This window comes from Amblyomma mixtum, chromosome 4 (genome assembly GCF_055824585.1).
Source record: "Amblyomma mixtum isolate Tamu chromosome 4, ASM5582458v1, whole genome shotgun sequence".
Classification (NCBI taxonomy): domain Eukaryota; kingdom Metazoa; phylum Arthropoda; class Arachnida; order Ixodida; family Ixodidae; genus Amblyomma; species Amblyomma mixtum.
Genome location: NC_143015.1, coordinates 33,991,693 through 34,014,972, shown reverse-complemented (window position 1 = coordinate 34,014,972; position 23,280 = coordinate 33,991,693). Strand labels below are relative to the sequence as shown.

The 23,280-nt window shown below is 47.1% G+C and overlaps 1 non-coding gene across 1 annotated transcript; it reads right to left on the bottom strand.

The window, feature by feature from the left end:
* Positions 1-21,021: 21,021 nt before the first annotated feature.
* TRNAA-CGC (transfer RNA alanine (anticodon CGC)) lies at positions 21,022-21,093 on the bottom strand. The gene has a single exon. It is a non-coding gene; the product is annotated as a tRNA-Ala (tRNA).
* Positions 21,094-23,280: the final 2,187 nt, after the last annotated feature.

Sequence of the window (23,280 nt, the reverse complement as noted above, 5' to 3'; positions counted from 1 at the left end):
TTATCGTCCACTGAGATCGCGCAGTAGATGGGCCTCTACAATTTCGCCTAAATCGATGTTCGACCGCCGCGGTAGGGATCGTTCCCGCTTCTTTCGTGCGAGCAGCCGAGCTCCATACCCACTTAGCCACCACGTCGGTTCAGGCACAAGTACGGCCGTCGAAAGACAAGTAGCACGAAATCTCCTCAGCGCTCCAGATCGAGGAGGAAAAAGTGCCACCACTAGGGAGATCTCAGCTGCATTGGCGCCAGATATCGCGGATGGCTGACTTAAGAGCACGTAGGTCACCATGGCGCACGTCCAGCATTTGATGGTCGGAAAACGTATTACATGTGGGTTCTGGTCTAGACAAGAAGAAGTACATGCGCGGATCATGTTCGGAGAGTCGGCTAGAGATTGTTCCCGTTGAAGAGGCGAAGAGGGAAAGTGAAATGGATACCGATGTTGCCCTACGGCCCTTCGTAACAGAGTGCAACAAATGTGTCGCACTCGGTAGGCTTTTCAGCAGCTCTCTTTGTGCTCTTTAAAAAAAGAGACTATCTCTTTGCTATCTTATGTATTGTTGACAAAGAAGTGCACATTATTTGTTGCGACTTTCAGCTGCATGGTGAATCGTGCGGGTTCACCAACGTGTATGCTTTAAATAATCAAGTGCAGCCAGTAGTTTTCTTCCTGGTTAGTCCACCTCTTCTAAACTGTGATCGGTGTATGGCATTCACGGATCACTGTAATTGCGTGTGCAACCCACGCGACCGTGCATGGTTACCGAAGAGACCTTTAAGAACACTGGTATTTTATTGCATACTACTGAATACGCAGGCTTAATTGATGCCGGATTGTCATCCACCTTGGCATGACACATATTCGATGAACCCCACATTCACATCTGACTAGGATTTATGTTTCCGCAGGACTCCTTAAAAGGCACATTTCGTGCGACCTCATGCTTTCTTTCTGAGATATTGCAACTGTAAACCCGTGGATTGGAGAATCTGCCCGTCCCAAGTTTAAGCCACAGGTGGCACTGTGGCCTGCACGATAGGCTGTGACTTCAACGAACACTGACGTTTTAGAGAGACTAATTTTCTGTTACTGTCCTTTCTCTTTCTTTTTTTTATCCTCTCACCCCCTTCCCCCCGTGTAGGGTAGCAAACCACTTATTCTTTCGGTTAATCTGCCTGCCTTCCCTCTTCTACCTCCTCCTTCTCCTCCTGAATTAATTTTACGGCAACAGCGGCGTGATTTAGACAAGCAATATTCCCCGCCGTTGTTGCGCTGCTTCATTACATAGAATCTGCAGCAGCTCGCCCAAATTGTTGCTTTACTCGAAGCTTCAATCTTCATTGCTAAATGAGGAGGACTTCAAGCTGCGAGTGAGGTCAGCTATGTTATCTTACTTAACCACATTTGCCGCACGAGAAATGTTTAAGTAAGAAGTTATTTATGCGAAAGCATTTCTAGGCTATATCGGTGGGATTCGTGTCACCAAAAGATGTCCGCCGCAGTTGTGAGGTTCTCAGAAGAGGTTGCGTCAAACGAGCGGTAGTAATAGAAAGAGGACATTGTGAGGATGATGTCGCAAATAGAATTTTGTCGATAGCACAAAACTAATTAATTTGAGCCAAAAATTTCTAAAGTGTGGGCGGAGCTAGGACAAAGCCTGGCACGTAGTTTGAAAAACCGGAAGTGCGGGTTGAGCCAACATGTGGCGTCGAAATTTGACAGCCCAAAATGGGTACTGAGATGAAACAAGGGAACAATCGAAGTTAATCGAAATTCAATCAAACAAAGATTATTGATTAATAAAAAGACACAAATAATCCATACAATTAAGCATCTAATTAGTGGGGAGTGTTTAATTAGATTATTTAGATCGATTACTTAGTTGACTGTAGATGAACCAATCATGCACCAATCAATTGCTAGCGGACACTTATTAGATGCTTGAAAACTGATTTATTGAGGTCCTCAAAGAAAATTTATAAGGATGTCTGTCCACGCTTTCAAAGGATATCACGCCTGTTGGAACTGAGCTGCACTCGCCGCGTCCACTCGGTGTCGACCCGTCTGATTCCCTCGGGCGCTCGTCTCTCCGTATCTTTCTTCCCCGTACCGTCGCGTGAGGTTCTTCCTCTTCCCTTCGGTGTTCGGGCGGCTTCGCGAGGTCCCCTCTTTTCTATGACGAGCCGGTGGCTCTGGCATGCCCGAGTGCCTTAATCTCCTAGGCAATCGCGGTGCCCTCTCGTCGGGGTCTGCTTTCTTCCAGCAATAAATTTGCGGAAAGTGCGTTCTGTCCGAAGGTCGAACCTATTAGCAAATTCTTGGAACGACTTTTCCTTGGGCTGGACGAGAAATGTGCCCGTCGGCAGCAGGCTGACACGACCAGCCCAGATTTTGCGCCTGCCCTCAGGTGGAAGCGTTTCGGAAAGATGACGCCAACTCATCGGGGATCAATCACGCTCCCTGTTCTTAGCTGCTCCACGTTTGCCGTCTTGCATTTATTTTTCAGGGCACATGGACTGATTTTTTGATGACAACAATATTCGGTTCGGTCAGTGCTGTTACTTCAAAGGGTTCCTCGTAGGCAAGGCAGAAATTTGGGCGTGTTGGTACGTATTCATGATATTGTTCACAGCGCAACAAGAACGGGAAAAAACGAAAGACGGAAGAGTAACACAAACAAGCGCTGACTATCAACTAGTTTTTATTGAAGAACACAAGGGGTATATATAGAAACACTTATCAAGCACACAGACGTTTTCTGGAAGGCACGTGGGAGTTCAGATACCTCAACTTCCTCTCGGATAAGGCAATCGAAGGGCTGCTGATACATAGACTGCCTTTCTGATGAATACAAAAGGCCTCCATTATCTCTCGTGTGACCTTATCGCTGTGTCGGAACAGGATGCGCGTGTTACCATAATCCGGTCCGCATTTGCATTCCTTGCACAGAAACGTAGACTGTGCAAGGGGGTCACCTCTTGCCCTCCTTTCAGCATGAGCTTTCATATTCTCGCATTGGCAGTTCCTGCAATGGGCGCCTGTGTGGGAAAGGGGTTCATTTTTTCTCGTATTTTCATGCTCCAACAGGCGCTTGTTCACACACCTGCCAGTTTGGCCGATGTACATAGCACCGCATGAAAAAGAAACCTGGTACACCACCCCCACTTCGCAGGGTACCGCCGGGGACAAATGCCGCACCTGGAAGGCACCCCTCTTGCCTTCTAGCCTCTGGCTGATCTGTTCGCACATCGTGCTTAGCTTCCTGGGCGCAGGAAATACGAGAAAAAATGAACCCCTTTCCCACACAGGCGCCCATTGCAGGAACTGCCAATGCGAGCATATGAAAGCTCATGCAGAAAGGAGGGCAAGAGGTGACCCCCTTGCACAGTCTACGTTTCTGTGCAAGGAATGCAAATGCGTACCGGATTATGGTAACACGCGCATCCTGTTCGGACACGGCGATAAGGTCACACGAGAGATAATGGAGGCCTTTTATATTCATCAGAAAGGCAGTCCATGTATCAGCAGCCCTTCGTTTGCCTTATCCGAGAGGGAGTTGAGGTATCTGAACTCCCACGTGCCTTCCAGAAAACGTCTGTGTGCTTGATAAGGGTTTCTATATATACCCCTTGTGTTCTTCAATAAAAACTACTTGATAGTCAGCGCTTGTTTGTGTTACTCTTCCGTCTTTCGTTTTTTCCCGTTCTTGTTGCGCTGCGAACAATATCATGGTTCCTCGTAGCGGGCATCCAAAGCATTTCGCGCGCCAACTTCGAGCACGACAACATCTCCAGCATGAAAATTTGGTGTCCGTCGCCTGGAGTCCTATCGAGACACTGAATCCAGCTTACTGTCGAGAAGACTGTCCCGCATGTCCGAGCGTCCTCTTGCGAGATTGTAGAGCCTTTGTGCTGTGTTCATCTCGTTCTCAGCAGAAGCGATGTTGAGTTCCCCGGGTATCTTCTGGTCGTACCCATGCGCTAGCCAGAAGGGGCTGTGGTTTCCGTCGCGATGTTTGGTGGCATTAATAGCGAACGTGGCTTTCGGAAGCTGTTTCCTCCATGCGTTTGTATCATCGATGGTCTTGCGCAACACATGCTTGAGGGTTCAGACCATTCTCGGGGTCACCCCATTGGACTGAGGCAAGTAAGGGGGAGAATTAACGTTGGATATTGCGAATCGGTGAGGAAGTTGTGCAGTTCGCATGTTAACGAAGCCTCTTGCCAGGTCGGCGATTACGATGCTTGAAACGTCGAATCTCGGTATCCACATTTCCATCAGGGATTTGAGGTAGTATTCTAATGAAGTGCTCGACACGGCCACGACGTCCATGCATCTCGTTGCGTGGTCATGCACACAAGCACACGGCTGTTTATTCCGTCAAGTGGTTCTATGTAATCTAATGAGATGACGATGTTCGGTTCTTTGGGAATGTCTCTGGGCTTGAGGCATCCTTCGTTTCGTCTGGTGCGGGCGTTTAGCATCTGGCACGTGTGGCAGGACACTAAGCATTGAGGGATGTCCTTAGCAAAAGATGGCCACCAGTACTTCCTCTGAACTAGGTTCATCGTTTTCTCGATGCCGAGATGGCCGTTGCCATCTTGGAAAACCACCATGAGACTGCTTTGCAGAGTTGCGGGCACAATCCTTCGCTTGCAGATGGGGTCTTTCTAAATTGACCTTCTGATGAGGATGCCATCCTCGATCTCGTAGTGGGGATGCGCCTTGGTCCGCAGCCTATGGCAGTCTAGGACGCTTTCTTGCAGCTCGCGTAAGACGGCTGTGTTTGCTCACGATGACGGCAAGACAGCAGAAGTCGCGAGCCGAAAGTTGCTCTTCGCTCCGTTCAATGTCGCCCAACGGCCTCGAGAATGCGTCTGCCGCGGTGTTCTGGCGTCCAGGCTTGTGCTACACGTCAGAGGTGTACTCTGCAAGGTCGAGGGTCTATGTAGCGAATCTGCAGTAAATTTCACCCTTTTTCGCCAGGCACGACAAGCTGAAATTGTCCGTGTACATCGTGAAGCGTGGACCTCCTCGGAGGTACTCGTTACTCCCCCCCCCCCCCCTACCTTCGTGTGAGGTTCCTCCTCTTCCGTTCAGAGTGCGGGAGGCTTCGCGAGGTCCCCTCTTTTCTGTGACGAGCCGGTGGCTCTGGCATGCCCGGGTGCCTTAATCTCCTCGGCAGGCGCGGTGCTTAATCTCTCGTCGGCGTCTGCTTTCTTCCAGCCATAAATTTGGGGAAAGTGCGTTCTCTCCGAGGGTCGAAGCTATTAGCAAATTCTTGGAACGACTTTTCCTTGGGCTGGACGAGAAATGTGCCCGCCGGTAGTATGCTGACACAAATAATCATCGATCGTGCAATCAAACGATAATTAATCAATCAAAACTATTAAACGTTCAATCATGTACTGGTCACCATAATTGTAATGAGATAATATGGAACATGGTGATGATGTACCAACGCAGTTAATAAGGAGCGGCGACGTAACGTCCTGGTGCCATAGCGTTAGTTGAGGTGAAGTCAACGGGCAGCGAAGGAGCGCGCCCCCCGTGTCGCCTCCGTGCGCCGCCTAATTAAGGAGTTGCCATGGGACGAGTAGTGTGCATGCGTGCCTCCTTGGATCGGACCGCCGTGACGTGAGCAGGGGCGTGATGTGGTGGCGTGGGGAGAAAAAAGAGGGGCAGAGAATGGCGAAGAGGGGTGAGGAGGCGTCACTGTTTTCGCGTTCCTGCAATGGACCCCAGTGATCCCAAACGACTTGGGCAGAGGTATTGAGAGCTGCTCCTTGAGGTCTTACTTCCTGAGGATGAAGCGTTGCTTCACAGGCTTTATACATTGCACAAACTCGAATGCGAGGCTTCAAGATTCTAAAAAGAGAAAATTGCAACTGTAATGTGTAACCTTCAAAACATGATGCAGAACGCTTCGGGCGGCTCGTGTACGCTCCCGCGACAATCGTGTTTTGCACTGTCAGCGAGATGAGCGCCGCTTTGTGAGTGCCAAGCGAGTGTCCGAGCTCTAATGTTGTGGCGCCTGTTCACAAGTACGGATATAATAGTTCCTTATTTTATATTCTCAACACTTCTCAATTTTGTGCCACTTCAAGCACTGCTGATGTTGTTTACCTAGCACGCAGTATTTTATAACGTCTCTCTATGAATAGCAGTACTTGGGAATAAGAGGTCCTTGAACACTCGGTGAATTAGAACATCCAATTAGTGTATTGTCACTTTCAGAAACACCCACCCTGTCAGCCTTTCACGGGAATTTTACCAGGCACTTAAGTCTGTTTTATCCGGAGTCCTACTCCAAGTTTTAGAGACCAGTATTGAAGTTGGACTTTTGCTACAGTCACGTGCCAATAGTCATATTGTAACGTAACGTTACAATGAAGTCTCTTTCGCCGGAACACCAGCAGCCAGTCAGGCCAGCACGAGGCGGAGCAGAGTTACTTCGTATTTCTCCAATTGCCCGTTGCGTTCCTCCTCATCTTCTAAGGAAGGCATGTGTCATTGCCCCCCTTGTTTGCAGCATCGCCTCGATGCGGCCGACTAGGAGCATACTGGTGAGCTATGGACTGACAGACAGTGTGCTAGGTTGGTACAGGAGTATCAACACAAAACGGGCACTATCAGTCTCCAGATCAGTCAGCAGGGCGGCCGTGGTAGGGTTTCATTCGGACGACGTGTACAACGTCAGTGAGCTTGCGTCATCTGCGGCGTGAGGGGTCATGGGTGGCAGATTCAAATTCGTAGGTAACGTCACTGATGCGCCGGAGGACACGGTATGGCCTGAAGTACTAGCGCAGTAATTTTTCAGACAGTCCGCGATGAAAAACGGGTGTCCAAATCCAGACATAGTCTGCAGGCTCATAGGAAACGAAACGCCGTCCCTGGTTGTAGCGATCAGTGTCTAGTTGTTGTTGTAGCTATATGCGCTTCCGTGCCAACTGCCGCGCTTCTTCTGCACGCTCCCAAGTGGCCGGCGGATGGTTCGTCGTGACAAGCGCTGAAGATGTCAGGCCGTAGGTTCATAGGTACTACGAGTAAGAATGTCTCTTGTGATCTTTCAAAATTGCGCTTGTAGAGAACCCCACTTCGTAAAGTGTATGACTGCAAGCCAGGACGAAAAACAGGTGGTACCCGACCACCGCGGCCTTCTAGATACTCGATGAGCGGCGCCAGCTCCTGGTCCTTGCGTTGAAGGTCAGCCATATGGGATTAAGTAATGGCCCCAATGAATGGAAAATCGTCGACGTTTTCCACTGCAGCGGAGTCCAAGGGCGCGCGTGACAAGCAATCTGCGTCTTGGTGTTTAAGTCCCGACTTATAAACGACGGTAACGTCATACTCTTGAAGAGGAAGGCTCCATCCAGCCAAGCGTCCAGACGGGTATTTGAGGCTTGCCAGCCAGCACAGCGAATGATGGTCGCTGACAATACGGAAGGGTCGTCGATACAAGCATGGTCGAAACTTGCTTATGGCCCAGATTACGGTCCGAAGGCCGCTGGCATTAGTTTTCCCGGCGAGGGCTGGGAGAGCGGCGGCGTCGGGGAAAGCTCGGACTTGAGGAACGGTACCTTGTCGGAGACGTAGACCGACGCTCTTGGTACCCGGACGTAACAGGATGCCGTTGCGCAAAAGGTGGCTTGCGATTTCAGTAGGCCGCTCGCCATTTCGAGGGCAGGGGTCGTCCCAGTACAGGTGCCCTGCTTCACCGCAATGGTAGCAGAGGGGCCGACGGTCGCGGGCCCGCCATACTTGACTCTTACGTGGTCGCTGATAGGTTGGCGGAGGGGTGTAGAGAGGACTACCCTGCGGCTCTATTGCTGGAGCTGCGGTGTTGATACCATGGTCCTGCGTGAGAGCGCTACCTAGGACGGCCGCGTAGGTGGGTCTCGCGTCCAGCTGGTAGGAAACGTCAGGAACTTGCTCAGCTGCCATACGCACCTCGTCCCCGACGACTACAGCCAGTGATGGAAATGACGGCGTGTTGCAAGGCATCCGGAGGGCTTGCAGTTCTCCTCGCACGACAGAACGAACGAGGTTGCGTAGTGCATCCATATCGCTACCGCCCTGCATAGGGAGTGCGTCGGACCCAATGATGTTCACGTCACGATTGTATTGACGAGCCCGGTGTTGCAGTGTCGTCTCCAAGGTGGTTGACTCACTAAGGAACTCCGCAACAGTGCGCGGTGGTCTGCACACCAGTCCTGCGAAAAGTTCATGCTTCACGCCCCGCATCAGGTGGCGCAGCTTCTTGTCTTCTGGCATCTGTGCGTCTGCGCGCTTGAAAAGACGTGCCATGTCCTCATAAAACATGCGCACGCTCTCGTTTTGGCACTGGTTGCGCGAGTGCAGCGCAGCTTCCGCTCGCTCCCGGCGGTCGGCACTTGGAAAAGTGGCCTTCAAGTCAGGACAGAAGGCTTCGCAGGATGGAAAGGAAGCCTCATGGTTTTCAAACCATGTCCGTGCCGACTCTTCAAGAGCAAAGTACACGTTGTGGAGATTACCCGTTGTAACGTGCCACACGCTCGAAGGCCTCAAGCCAGTCCTCGGCGTCCTAGAACACGTCTCCATGAAATGATGGTGGTATTCGCGGCTGATGGCAAAGGATGTTTGCGGGAAGCCTATTCTCAGATGTCATTGCCGCAGGAGTTGCAGGGGCCCGAGGCTGCGTCGTCCTGGTAGCGGCCGGAAGGGGACCGAATTCCGGGGGCTCTCCACGTAGGCGGCGGCTGAGGCGCTGATGTACTGGAGTAAGCTCCGTAGTGAGAGGTAGATTATGCAGCACTGGAAGCGTACCCGGCACTGCCTCGACCCAGATTTGTAACGTAACGTTACAAAGAAGTCTCTTGCGCCGGAACACCAGCAGCCAGTCAGGTCAGCACGAGGCGGAGCATAGTCACTTCGTCTTTCTCCAATTGCTCGTTGCGTTCTTCCTCATCTTCTACGGAAGGCATGTGTCAATATTGTGTTAATACTAAAAACTGAAGAAAACGAAAAACTACGATTTGTTCAAGGGTACGGACGCAACGCGCTTTCTAACGTTAGTTAAGGCGAACGCGCTTTCTGAGAACAAGCTTCTCAGGATGCGGGAGCAAGCAGTAAGGAAAGAAAACAAACTCCCCAAAAAGTTCTATCCATGGCTGCTGAGGTTTGTGTTATATGCTCTGTCGTAACTGCTGCAATTCGCTGTTGCCAAAAACGCTGTTCGTCCTCCCCCTTTAGCAATAAAGAATAAAGCTTCTATTGAAGCAGAAATTTGGAGGAGCTGCTGCACATTCTATCTGCAGCAATATTGCTTTTAGAAGACCCTCCGCTGAAGCGCTGTTGCCGTACAATTAGGCTGCCACAGTGCCCACTGTGGCTGAAACTTGGGACGGGTACATTCTCCAATCCGCGCAATGACCGTTGCAAAATGTGTTAAAGAAAAAAGCATGACGCCGCACGAAATGTGCGTTTTAGAAAAATCTGCGGAAAAATAAATCCTACTCCGATGTGAATGTGGGGCTCATTTAATACATGTCATTTCAGGGTGGATGATAATCCGGCATCAATTAAGGCTGCTTTTTCAGTGATATGTAACAAAATACCAGTGCTCTTATCGGTCTCCACGGTAACCCTCTAGGGTTCCGTGGGTTATACACAGAATTACTCTGATCCGTGAATTATACCGATCACAGTCTAGAGGAGCTGCAATAACCTGAAAGAAAGCTACGGGCTGCACCCGATTATTTAAATTATACTCGTTGATGAACCTCCCCAATTCACCATACAGCTTAAAGTCGTAACATATAATGCGCTTTTCTTTGTCAGCACGATACGTGAAATGAGAAACGGAGGGTCTATTTTTAAAGAACACAAAGCAAGCTGTTCAAAAGTCTTCTGAGTGCATATATTTATTGTAAGTTACAAAAAGCCTGCTGGGCAACCCCTGTATCCATTTCACTTCCTCTGATGGTAACTTCATTGGCAACAATGTCTAGTCCAATGCCCGAAAATGATCGGCGCAAGTGTACAGTGGTGGGCAGCCTTGTCTAGAGCGCTCAGGCGGTGCACTTCCTTGCAAACAAATCCAGATTTTGTGGCAGCCTCTAGGGTCCGGCTGCAACGCTTGCACGGAAGTAGCGCCAGATAGCCTCGTAAACAAAGCAGGCACGAAAACTTTGCCCTGTAATGAGGGGCTGCTCTCTAATTTCGGCTTTTGTTACCAAGTGCGCACTGCTCAAGCGCTCTTGAGCAGTACCAGGTACCAAATACGTAGTAAGCGACTGCAAAGCCGCAATTAGACATTACAGTAAGGTACGCATCCATTAAATGGCGGCTAAATATCTAAAAGACTTCATCCCAGCCCACCGTATTCTAATCATCTGGACCCCAGCCCACTCGGGTCTGGTTGGAAACCAGACCGCCCGCTCCTCTTTACCCCGGGGAGCCGTGGACACCTCATGCGAATTCAGCACTAAAGAGGAAACCAACACCTTTAATAGCATCACAGACAATCAGAAAAAGATCAAAAGAATCTATCCCAGATAGATCGCTTAGCTCGGCTGAGGCCTATGACTGGAGAAGAATCAAGCTAGAAACTTCGCATCCCCGCTCTGGAGGAGCTGGACAGGAGGTGACACGAGGGAGGATGCGGAGGTGTGCGAGTTCTCCGGGCATACCGCTACACTCGAACACATACTATGGAGGTGCACCAGTCCCCCAGGATATGGCAGAATTAATAATGCAGAGGAATGGAGACCATACTCAGAAGTGCCGACCTTAGCATACAACCATACACTACCCGCCTGGCAGCAGAAGCTGCGCGACTATATCGTTGCTAGTCTTCCATCTGCGACGCTTCCCCTCCCCGGACGCCTGTGCGCGGACCCGGAAGGGCGCGCGTCTTCTTCTGGCGGAAATAAAGTTTCTTCATCATCATCATCTGCAGATTTATCGCTCTGTGGTAAGATCCTGCTTAGATTAAGGTTGCATAGTGTATGGTTCAGCAAGGCCATCCTACTTGAAACGACTAGATCCAGTGCATAATTTGGGTTGGCATCTTTCCAGTGGTGTTTACAGGACGCCATCCATAAATAGTATTTATGTTGAAACAAACGAACCATCACTTACAGATCGAAGAAGCATACCTACATGCTCATATGTTTTAAAAATCCGTTCCCTACCAAAACATATGTTACGAAAGAGCTAGAAAGTGTCCATCTAGAACAGTCTAACACCAAACCGCAAACCACCAGGCCAATGCTATTGCGTTTTGAGGAGATTTGCCAGAATCTCAGCGTACTGCACACGTTGCCCAGCATTGCGTTAAGACGAGAACTATTGCTTCCATGGTACAAATTTCCAGCGATATGCGATTTCACCCTTCCACAATTTCACCAAAAAGCCAACTCCACAACAACAAATAATACGAGAATTTCTTTCACTGGAAGAAAAATACAATGGTTTCACGAACTTTTATACTGACGGTTCGAAAACGGATACCTACGTAGGAAGCGCAGTGGTACGAAGAATTGAGAAGGAAATAATAAGACCTTCACAGTGTGCATCTGTCTTCACAGCAGAATGTTATGCTGTGTGCGTAGCCATAAGAAAAATAGTAAATGAGAACCTCGGAAACAGTATTATTTGAACAGACTCCCTCAGTGTCCTTACAGATCTGCACTCCAGAAATGCAACCACTCCCACGCTTGGTGACATCATACACAACATAACAAAAGCCATAGCTCACGGACAAAATATAAAACTTTGCTGGGTACCGAGTCATGTCGGAATTGAAGGCAACGAAAGAGCAGACCTCTGCACTGGTCAAGCTTGCGGCAAGCAAATAAAGAAAGTAAATATCCCCTTTAAAGACTGCATGAACTTAGCACACTGTAAACTAAGGAAGAAATGGCAGTCGACGTGGAACAATGAAGAAAATAGAAAATTACACTTTTTAAAACCAATTTTAGGTGAATGGAAGTCCTGCACCCTTTGTAGCCTTGACACCTAACATCTACGGGAATGTCTTCATAGATGAAAAATTTTTGGCATTGCAGCACGACGTTGTTTCGTACCTGCCGCGTCGATACAGTTGGCGTGTGCACGAGCAGACACGTCTCATGATTTGTAAAAAGTAGTCCATAATTATGAAACATTTACTTCCGATGTTAAGTAGTTTCAAGTCATAAAACAAACATGAGTGAACAAAATTTGAATACGGTTATGTTTTAGTTGCTTGCAGCCACATGTGGGCACTCCACGAAAGCACTATCAGTTGGGACGACAACAACCAATCTTCACATGATGTGCTCAAATTGCTTGCCGTCCATTGCGATGCACAGAAGAATGCGATCTTTCATGGAGCTCACAACAGATAAAAGCATCTCTCTGGGAATATTTTCAAGTGATATTCTTACACGTTGCTTCGGGTCATCGAGGCTGGCTGGTACCGTCTTGAAAACGATTTTTTACATATCCCCACAGCAGGAATTACAAGGGTGATAAATATGTGACCTAGGAGACCAGGCTGTGGTTCCACCACGCCCAATCCATTGGTTGGGAAAGAAGCGGTCCATGTATTGCCGAGAGGATGAAGAAAAGTGCGGCGGGGCTCCGTCATGCTGGAACCACATTTTTTTTTTTAACACTGCCAGTGGCAGCTCTGACAGCACATTCAGAGACAACGCCCTTTAGAACGCAGTCTCTGTACTTCTTTCCAGTAAGGTTTCTGCCAGTGAAGTAAGGACCGACTACACGGCCGGCATAAATGCCATACCAAACATTTGCTGGCCATCTTGCCTGGTGCTTGTGCTGTCGTAGCCAATGCGGGTTCTGATCGCACCAATAATGGGCGTTGTGCAAGTTCATATTTGAATCCCTGTGAAATTGGGCCTCGTCCGTCCAACGCACTCTCTGGAGAAATCCCGGGTTTTTGTCGCACTGAAGTAGGCACCAGTTGCAAAAATCAAGCCGTTTTTGAAAGTCAGTTGGTGTCAGTTCCTTCTGAAGACTCACATGATAGGGCTGGTTGCTGTGTCTTGAAAGTGACCTCCAAACTGAAGTCTGCCTCGCTCCACATGCGCTTGCTATTTCCCTCACACTTGCTTCCTACCTGGCAGAGACGTAAGCGAGCACATCAATGTCAAAATCGTCGGTTATACTGGCTTGTCTTCTCCTTTTTTGAACATGGACTGATCCAGTGGTCATAGATCGATTAAATATCGATGTGAATGTGGGACGAGTCGGCACAAGATGACCAGAATGTTGGGCAGCATACAGTCTGGGTGCAGCTCCGCGTCCATTTGCGCGGTGACACAAGCGAGCACAATGCCCACTTTCTCGGCAGCTGAGTACTGGAGTTGCGCTGGCGCGGCCATTCCAACGATCCACACGCAGCGGCGTTGAAGATTTAATCCGAGACGACACTTCCGTACATTCAAGTAATTTGAAACACTGGCACTGCAATGGCTGTGTCGCACGCCAAGCGCCTCAAACAGAAATGTCAACGCTTTTTGTGAAATTGGAACTACAGACTGCAAGGACAACTGCCTGATGGCAAGCACCCACTGTCGCGCTAGCCCTCCTCGCTACGCGGACAAAACTTGTGTCTGATGCGTTCATAACATGCAGCGATTATAGAACAGCAGCTCAGCACAGTGAATAAATGAAGTGAACGTGACGCCTCACATCTCGCCCGTCCGGTAACCGGATCAGAAGTGGCGGAAACAGAAGAAAGAAAGCAAACTGCGGGCAGCGCTTATCAGGATTCTCAACATCGACGGTCGCGTAGATGGCGATGACTATCCTCTTTCTTGCGCCGACTGACGAAGCAACAGATAACGCCGGCCGGGGTCTAGGCTGAGCGCTGAGGCTCCCTAGCCGGGGAAATTAGCACAGACGTTTCGAATTGCGCGCCACACTCACGTCATCAGCGGACATTGCGTTCGCACTAGACTTCCGGCGCTACTCGAGCACCGATTTTTGGTTTCGTGCGGGAAAAACGCCAGATTTCCTCGCTCGGCAGGGCTTTAGAGAATAAATTTTTCTTCGCTTTAAAAACTGATATAACATCGTCTTGTCCGTGGCTTCAAACCCCTTATTGGTACTAGCCACCCAACTGTGTTGATTAAAAAGTTACTTAGTAGAGTTTAGTTAATTAGCTACATTATTATAGTATTTCCTATGGCAAATTTTGTCCACCTCAGCAATTTCCTATCTTTAGGAATTTTTGAAAGCGTTCGCTGAAACACCCCCTATATATACTTTTTTACAACAAGCGACTCATTTACCCAAGCCCCAGCCACACTCTCATTTCTGAGAAGAAGGCTGAGGTTTTTTTTTTCGATCAGTTGGGAGCCTCGACATGCTTGCCCCGCCAAGGATGGTTGCAGAGGCTTCCCAACTTTTTTATAATTTTTATTCATGGCCATTTTAAAATGACTTTGCTTTCGCATTACTAGGCAGTACAACTAATGTTTTAGGCCCTCTACACCACCGACCACATTTTACTTTTCTATAAAAATCTGTTCAAAACTTTTCTACACCTTGTGGCTGGCCCATGGTGACCTTAGCTGCGTATGGGCCATTAAACCCAAAACAAACCAAAGCATGAAATTTCAGGAACGTATTTCCTGCATATTTTTAGAGCATTCATGAATACAAAATATGTTTAGAATGCAATTTAAATAGACCACCGTATATTCCAAACGTATTACTTTTCGCTAAGGGCCAGCCTGCAAACATCACTGTACAACATTTCGACACAATCTAAGGAATCAGGAAGATATCGCGCAGCTGCAGTTATATGACTGTAAGAAAACAGCGTGCTATCACCGCAGCCGTGGCCTAGTGGTTTGGTCGCCCGCCTCGGCTGCGGGAGGTGGCAGGTTCGAAACCCACCGTCGGATACCCACCGTATATGGGTACAGGCTCCCCCCGACCTGGCGACCGGTTTGTTCAGAGGGTGCAGTCCTGGGAGAGGCTCCGTAGACCCCGGTATGACCTTCGGGGACGAACCCTGTTTCGAACAATGATTATGATGATGATGTCCTCAGGCTTAACGGCACATACCCATGGCCATTAAGCCATGGGTATGGCGGAGCTTCTTTTTGTTCCCCCGTATTTTTTTTTTCTAGTGGAAGCTGTTGAAGGGTCACTCAGCAGAACTGCATCCATTTTTTTTTTGCGAAGCTGACATCGAACCTGTTCCTTTCTCTGTGTATGCTGACAGGTATGCGGCGTCAGAAGACGCGTCTATGTTGTTAACATGGCATTTACATGTTGTTTCGTGATGTTTCGTGAATAGCTTCGTGATAGCTGTTTCGATGCCAACGGCCTCGTATGCTAACCTCTGTGATCTGAACCCTCGAAACCGTGGCGACAAACCGCACCCTAGTTGCAAAATAACCCGCTGATGGCGTAACATTCTTTCCATATTGTTTTCTTTTCAGCCTTATATGAAACCTGGAATGAAGTTTGCGCGATTAAAGCGCCGCACTGCTCCTGTAGTGCGGAATTTTGAGGGCTCTGATCGGGAAACGACGGTTGCGCGGAGAGGCGACTGTGTTCGCATCCTTCTCACGCGCCTTGCTCCCCTAGCTCTGATCCCCTTTAGTGCCAGAAGGGGAGGGCGCACACAGATGCCCGATATGCGCAGCGTACGCAAATGCTGTTAATTGATGGGCTCTTTTAGGAAACACTGAAGCAGCGCATCGGATGCTACTCACAAATCCTAGACAATTCTGGAAAATCATTAACCCAACCCAATCCAATCCCTTATCTCTTCTCGACGAACACAACAATCCTATTCCTGATCCGGCAGTGCCTCAAGCTCTAAATTCCGTATTTTCATCCGTATTTACTAATCAGCCTGATGGTAACCTCCCAGATTTCCCGCAATACAATCACCAAGTCATGCCTGCCGTTACCTTTGACGCTATTTGCATCGAGAATTTAATAGACAACCTTAAGGTCTCATCCTCAGCCGGTGTTCACGGGATCAACTCCTAACTACTCAAGAACACAAAAAATATCACAAGCCTAATATTCTCGTACATATTTCAGCAATCATTATCATCTGGAGTGGTGCCACAGGACTGGAAGGTAGGCAAGGTGATTCCAGTACCAAAAAAAGGTTTGCCGTCTTCATGCAAGAGCTATCGTCCTATATCCCTCCCAAGCATTTGTTCGAAGTTAATGGAACATGTAATTTACTCTCACATCGTAAATTTCCTTATATCAGTAAATTTCTTTCATCCGTGTCAGCACGGTTTCCGAAAGGTATGTCATGTGACACTCAACTAGCTCTCTTCATTAAGGACATTAGTACTAACCTAGACCTTAACATACCGGTAGATGCATTATTTTTGAATTTTGAGAAAGCTTTCGACAAAGTTCCCCATAGACGGCTTTTTCTTAAACTTTCACGACTGAACCTTAACCCTCTCATTCTTGATTGATTACAAAGCTTCCTCACTAACCGTCAACAGTTCGTACATGCTAATGGACACTCCTCCCCTTTGCACCTCGTTGTTTCTGCTGTGCCACAAGGCACAGCACTCGGCCCTTTGCTTTCGTAATCTACATTAATCACTTGCCTACTGGTATCACTTCTAACATGCGATTGGTTGCCGGCGACTGCGTAGTCTACCAGCCTATCACTAAACGCAGCGATCCCGAAATATTGCAAGCAGACCTGAACTACATCGAATCTTGGTGCAGCAAACACTAACAAAACATCCTTAAATACATTTCATCGCAGGCAGTCCTTTGTTTCACCATATTACTATATCTCTGGCTCCGTAATTTCCGCTCTTGAATCTTATAAATACCTTGGTGTCACCATTTCTAATTCCCTGAACTGGGCGTCCCACATTTCTAACGTTACTAAAGACGCCAACCGTGTGCTCGGTTTTTTAAGCCGTAACCTACCACTAGCACCTCCTTCTATGAAACAGCTTACCTACATGACACTCTTCCGTCCCAAATTGGAGTACGCACGTGCAGTTTGGCACCCTCATCAGTCAAATCTTTCTGTCCCCTATCGAAAAATCTCATATATATGTGTCATATGTGTGTGGTTCATACGAGATTATGGAATATGTGTGATGTGTGTGATATGTGTCATATGTGTCTGGTTTACAATTATTGGGAAAGGAAAGGGAAGGGCTGGGGTGGAATTATAAGGCAATTAACAATAAAATAGCTTCCATTGAAGTTAGTGAACTAAAGAAAGTAAAAAAAAAATTTCGGACGCGAAAAAAAACAAGACGGGTGGGTCCGGATTCGAACCACTGACTTACACAAGATCTACAGCTCACTTTTTTTTCTTTATTGCCTTCAAAGGCGTGGGAATACAGTGCATTACAACATATGTGACTATTTACATGGCTATTTACATGGCTACAGCACTCCTCCCTTCCAGCGACCATTCCAACTTCTTCAGTTGGGATAGATTCTGGAAAAGGGATACAATTTCTTCGTCAAAACCTCGGTCTTTTAACACATTGTAAATTTTCAGGACACTCTCAACAAAATATTGATACACAGATCTGGCTCCAGGATCGCAATGGCGATATGCCATGGCACTACGCCACACAGCATGCAAGCCAAGTAGAAAAATGGTGTCATATGGAGACTTATTACACGTCCTTTTTCCCGCTCCCTTGTATCGGTCGGCATTTGGGGCTTCACCGGGACAAAATGTGTTAAAGAGGGTAAGAAGAATGTGGGTAACGCCTTCAGCAAAAACTTTCTTCTTTCAGCTGCACACAGGTACCTTACCTGTTAAAAGCTGGTTACATGAAAGAGACATGTACGTCCCGTCGGCCACCCATTGCCTTCTGTGTAGGAAGGAGAAAACAATTGACCATGTTTTTGTCGACTGTAATAATGCAATCTTCTTTTGGGACGTGTTGCAGCGAATCATAAAGAAAGATTTGCCGCTCACTCCGCACGGCATTAGGTTTCTGCCTGTCGAAGACGATGAAGATCTACAGCTCACTACACTAACCACTACACCAAGGCTGGCACGGTAAACTACTGCGTTATATTTAGATGACAAGACTTACGCTATGCTTCCCACTACTTTAGAATTCGACGGTTAGGTGCGAGGTCAAATGTTCATTTGCAAGGTTTAAGGAGCTGAACTACAGCAGATTGCACTTCCACTGATATTGTGAATCTTGATGTGCTCTGTGATAAGCACTGAAAGATCCGATATTTGTATGTATTTTAATTTTCACAGCGCCTGCACCATTCATCGTAGTACTCTCATTGCGCACCTATTGTTAGCTACAGTCGGAGCTCTTGCATGAAAATACCTGGCGTTATTCGCTCAACAGCTCAACTAAGCCCAGAAGGCAATATTTGCCTTCTAGCTTAACGTTTGTCCAAGCACATTGGAAACGCGTAACGTCATACTGTTTGGATAGGCGCTGTTTACAACAAGAGGGCACAAGCAGAGAATCATTGAGAAAAATATTTGAAACAGGCCAAGAGTTTTTTTTTTTTTTACGCGTTGGTTGGGCACTTGTTACTCGCTTGTTCATCCCTTCTTTTCCGCGTGTTTCAAACAGCAAGGCCCACTCTATAAGAGGCACTCATCAGCGGCTATCTGTTTCGCACGAGATTGATGTAAGCTGATGCGACGCATATCGGAGCTCTTGTGTACGCACGAGTGTCGCGTGTCAGTTGAGGCATGCCACATATGTAATAAGTGCATACAAGTCACATTTCCGTAGCTCGTGAGCTACTATATATGCAGCACATGTGTTCATTTGTAACATTTGTAACGCGTATGAGCTCATACGTGACACATATGACCTCGTATGAAGCATATGTGCAGATACGAGGCGCATTTGTCGACACATATCGCTTATATGATGCCCATATGAGTCCATACGAGGCACATATGTGCCGCATATGAACTCGTATGAAGCCTATATGTGTTCATATGAGGCACATATACTGACACATATAACTCATATGGGCTGCATACGAGTTCATATGAGGCACATATACTGACACATATAACTCATATGGGCTGCATACGAGTTCATACGAGACACATATCTGACACATATAGCTCGTATGTAACACATATGGAATGATACGAGACACATATTAATTCATATGAGATTTTTCGATAGGGTCGCCCTCGAATCCATTCAAAATCGTGCAGCAAGATTCATTCATTCGAACTACTCCTATCATTCAATGTCACTAATATGAAGTTGCAATCTAATCTTCCATCCCTCGATTCGCGTCGTAAAATAGCCAGACTATGCCTTTTTTCACAAGTTTTACCACTCATTACTTGGAAGCTGTGTCATCGTCCCTGCACATCGAGCCTCTCACCGCCTTAACCACGGCAAAGCACTCTACCCGCCATCAGCACATACAACTGCGCATCTGAACGCTTTTTTCGTTCAGACAGCAAAGGACTGGAATCGCCTTCCTGCCGAAGTAGTTCGCCACATTCATCCAGACCGCTTCAAGTCATTCATCGAAAGAATAACGTAAAGCCTGTAATAAGCCCACCCCTAATGTAATACCCCACCTGGGGCATTTGAGGTATAAAAAATAAATAAATAAATAAATAAATACATAAATAAGTAAATAAATAAATGAATAAATAAATAAATAAAAATGCGCCTTGTTTCTGTTGTTGGCTTTGCTCACATGTGAACTTCGCTTACAGACGCGTGTTGTCAACAGAAACTCTAGACAGGTGACATCGTATAACCCAGATCAAGTATCAGTAAGCTAGAGGGCTGGAGAACTGGAGGACTGATTACACAGCAATACTAATGATTTATCACCGCTAGCTACTCCAGAGAACTGTCTGCCACAACCTGTAATAGGGGCGTTTAGCGCCGTGAAGGCCGGCGACGCGTGCAACTGCACAGGCAATTGACAGCTGTCATTCACCACGTAAACTAGCACTGTGTCACGGTAGCAGTTCGGAACTGCAAATTGCAGCCCCTTTAATTCGTAGACCACGGCGCTGCCGCACACTAGCCGTACCCGACTGAAGGAGGGCAAAACTGTCGCCATGGTTTTTGTATTGATTGTAACGTCCCAAGCTTGCACGTACGCCATTTCACTGAGAACTTAGACAAGAATCACATAGTGATTGCATGGAATGCACCTACTTTTTTAGTCGGTAAAGAGTGCATACCGCATCGCCTACCTCGAGTGGCGCTCACGTGAATCTGGCTCGGTGCGCTGGTCGGTCCGGAGTGCATACCGCATCGCCTGCCTATCCTCTTTCCTCTCTTCCCGGCGCCGTCAGGATGCCATTTGTGTTTGTGATGTTTGTTTTTTCGCGAGTGCAGCGCGTCGACTCATCAACGGCGGTGGCATGAAGCGCAACGAAGAGTGTGTGCGCGAAGCCGCGTGCGACCAGAAGTTTCCATGTCGCCATCTAAAGCCCTATAATGCGCGCTTAAGGGCGGTGTGTTTCCGCACTCGCTGCTTGTTTCCAGTCACCTTTCTTTCAAAGAATCGGGTTTATGCTTCTTTGAAAGAAAAGAACGCCGAGAACAGTATACATGCAGTCACTTCCTCAATGACGACGCCATAGTCCAGTTCACCTAGCCGACGAAGGACCTTGTACGGGCCGAAATAGCGCCGCAAAAGTTTTCCACTCAGTCCGCGGCGGAGAATGTTCGCCCAGACCCAGACTCGCTTGTATTCCGCATTGCGTCTTCGTAGGATGTAGCATCTAGCATCGGTTCGCGGTTGGTGGTGGTGGCGAAAAACATTGATCCTCTATTAATTTTTTTAGAGAGATGATTGGGGTAGGGCTTTATCTTCCCTTACAGTACTAAGCAAACAAGGGAAGGGTAATGAGGGGCTCGTTATTAATATGACAGAAGCCAACAGCCACAGAAACCAAGGGGCACAGAGAATTTTTTTTAAATTAATTTATTTATTTTGTGGTGTTGATCAATTAAGAATATCACTGAATATGTTATCGCTTAAAGATAATTGATTAGGAAAGCAGAAGAAAAAACAACCACATGCCGCCGGTGGGATCCGAACCCACGACCTCCGAATTGCGCGTCCGGTGCTCTACCTCTGAGCTACGGCGACGGCTGTCAATTCTGCTTTCGGGGGTATTTATGTTTACAAGTAACCTAACCTTGAGAGTGTTCATCAGCGCCACCCACGTTCATAAGCGGCGGACGTAGAACGTCCTGAGTTACCGCAGGTGTGACGTAGAACGTCATCGAACGGAGAAGGTGGAAGCTGCGTGAGAACCCTCTTATGCTTCCTATGGCGTCAAGGCTGCCAGAATCGAGGCCCTCGCTAAGCAATTAAGCAAACAAGGGAAGGGTAATGAGGGGCTCGTTATTAATATGACAGAAGCCAACAGCCACAGAAACCAAGGGGCACAGGGGATTTCTTTTTAATTAATTTATTTATTTGGTGGTGTTGATCAATTAAGAATATTACTGAATATGTTATCGCTTAAAGATAATTGATTAGGAAAGCAGAAGAAAAAACAACCACATGCCGCCGGTGGGATCCGAACCCACGACCTCCGAATTACGCGTCCGGTGCTCTACCTCTGAGCTACGGCGACGGCTGTCAATTCTTCTGCTTTCGGGGGTATTTATGTTTATCTTTATTTATGTTTATCAATTATCTTTAAGCGCTAACATATTCAGTAATATTCTTAATTGATCAACACCACAAAATAAATAAATTAATTTAAAAAAAATCCCCTGTGCCCCTTGGTTTCTGTGGCTGTTGGCTTCTGTCATATTAATAACGAGCCCCTCATTACCCTTCCCTTGTTTGCTTAATTGCTTAGCGAGGGCCTCGATTCTGGCAGCCTTGACACCAGAAAGTGTCAAGGCTGCCAGAAAGTGCCAAGGCTCAGAAAGTAGCGACGCTGATCATTTATGGTCCGCGTTTCGCATGAGAGTATTGGAACTCCTAGAGAAATATGTCCCTAAAACATTCCTGCGGCTAAGGAAAAAACATAAACCATGGTTTAATTCGGATGTAATACGGAAAGCTAGAAGTGCGTACAAAAAGTGCTCTAAATGTAATACTTCCCTCAGCCGCCAACATTTAAAGGATGCGAACCGGATGGTAAAACTAGGTATCAAGAATGCGAAGCGCTTATTTTTTGCCCGGTTAAACACAGATCTGAAACAAAACCCCAAAGCCTTCTGGAAATATGTTAAGACAAGTAGAACCGATGACACTTCCATTCCCGCACTAATATCGAATGATACCACTATAAAGACAGACGCTGAAAAGGTTGAAATGTTTAATCAGTACTTTAAATCGGTGTTTTCTGAGGGACTGATGCCTGCCACAACCGCATCACTTCCTCCTAACTGTGCCTCTGATCACTGCATGCCTGAAATAAACATCGATGTACATGGTATTGACTTTATTTTACAAGAACTCGACCCCTCTTAATCTATGGGCCCTGATAGAATCCCACCCTACATTCTAAAGAAATGTCACGGCATGATTGCACAGTATCTCTGCATCATATTTAGAGCCTCTTTCGAGACCGGGTTGGTTCCACAGGACTGGAAAGTCGCGGCTGTCAATCCGATCTTCAAATCTGGAGACAAGAAACTGGTGGAAAATTATAGGCCTATATCTTTGACTTCAGTTTCCTGTAAAATTTTTGAGCATATATTGTACAGTCAGTTATTTAAATACCTCGAATCCATTAACTTTTTTACTGCTTCACAGCATGGTTTTCGTAATGGGCACTCATGCAACACACAATTAGTCGAATTTCAGCACTTTGTAGGTAACTCCCTCGACAAGTATAAACATGTAGACGCATTATTCCTAGATTTCCAGAAAGCGTTTGACACAGTTTCGCACCCCTTGTTAATTATCAAGTTAAACTCTTTGAACATACACAATAAAACCCATAACTGGATATGTAATTACTTAAACAATCGTAAACAGTGTGTTGTTCTGAATGGCTGTAGCTCATCATACATAACCGTATCTTCAGGAGTGCTCCAGGGCAGTGTCCTGGGGCCACTCTTATTCCTGATATATATCAATGACATTGTAGATGGCATACAGTCTTCCATAAAACTATTTGCGGATGACTGCGTTGTTTACAGGGAAATAAATTCACCATCAGATGTATCTATCCTGCAGAGCGACCTTGATAAAATAGTAAATTGATGTCAGCGTTGGCAAATGAATCTGAATATTAGAAAATGTAATCACGTCCATTTTTCAAATAAAAAGTTCGAACTTCCTACACAATACATTGTTGAAAACATAACC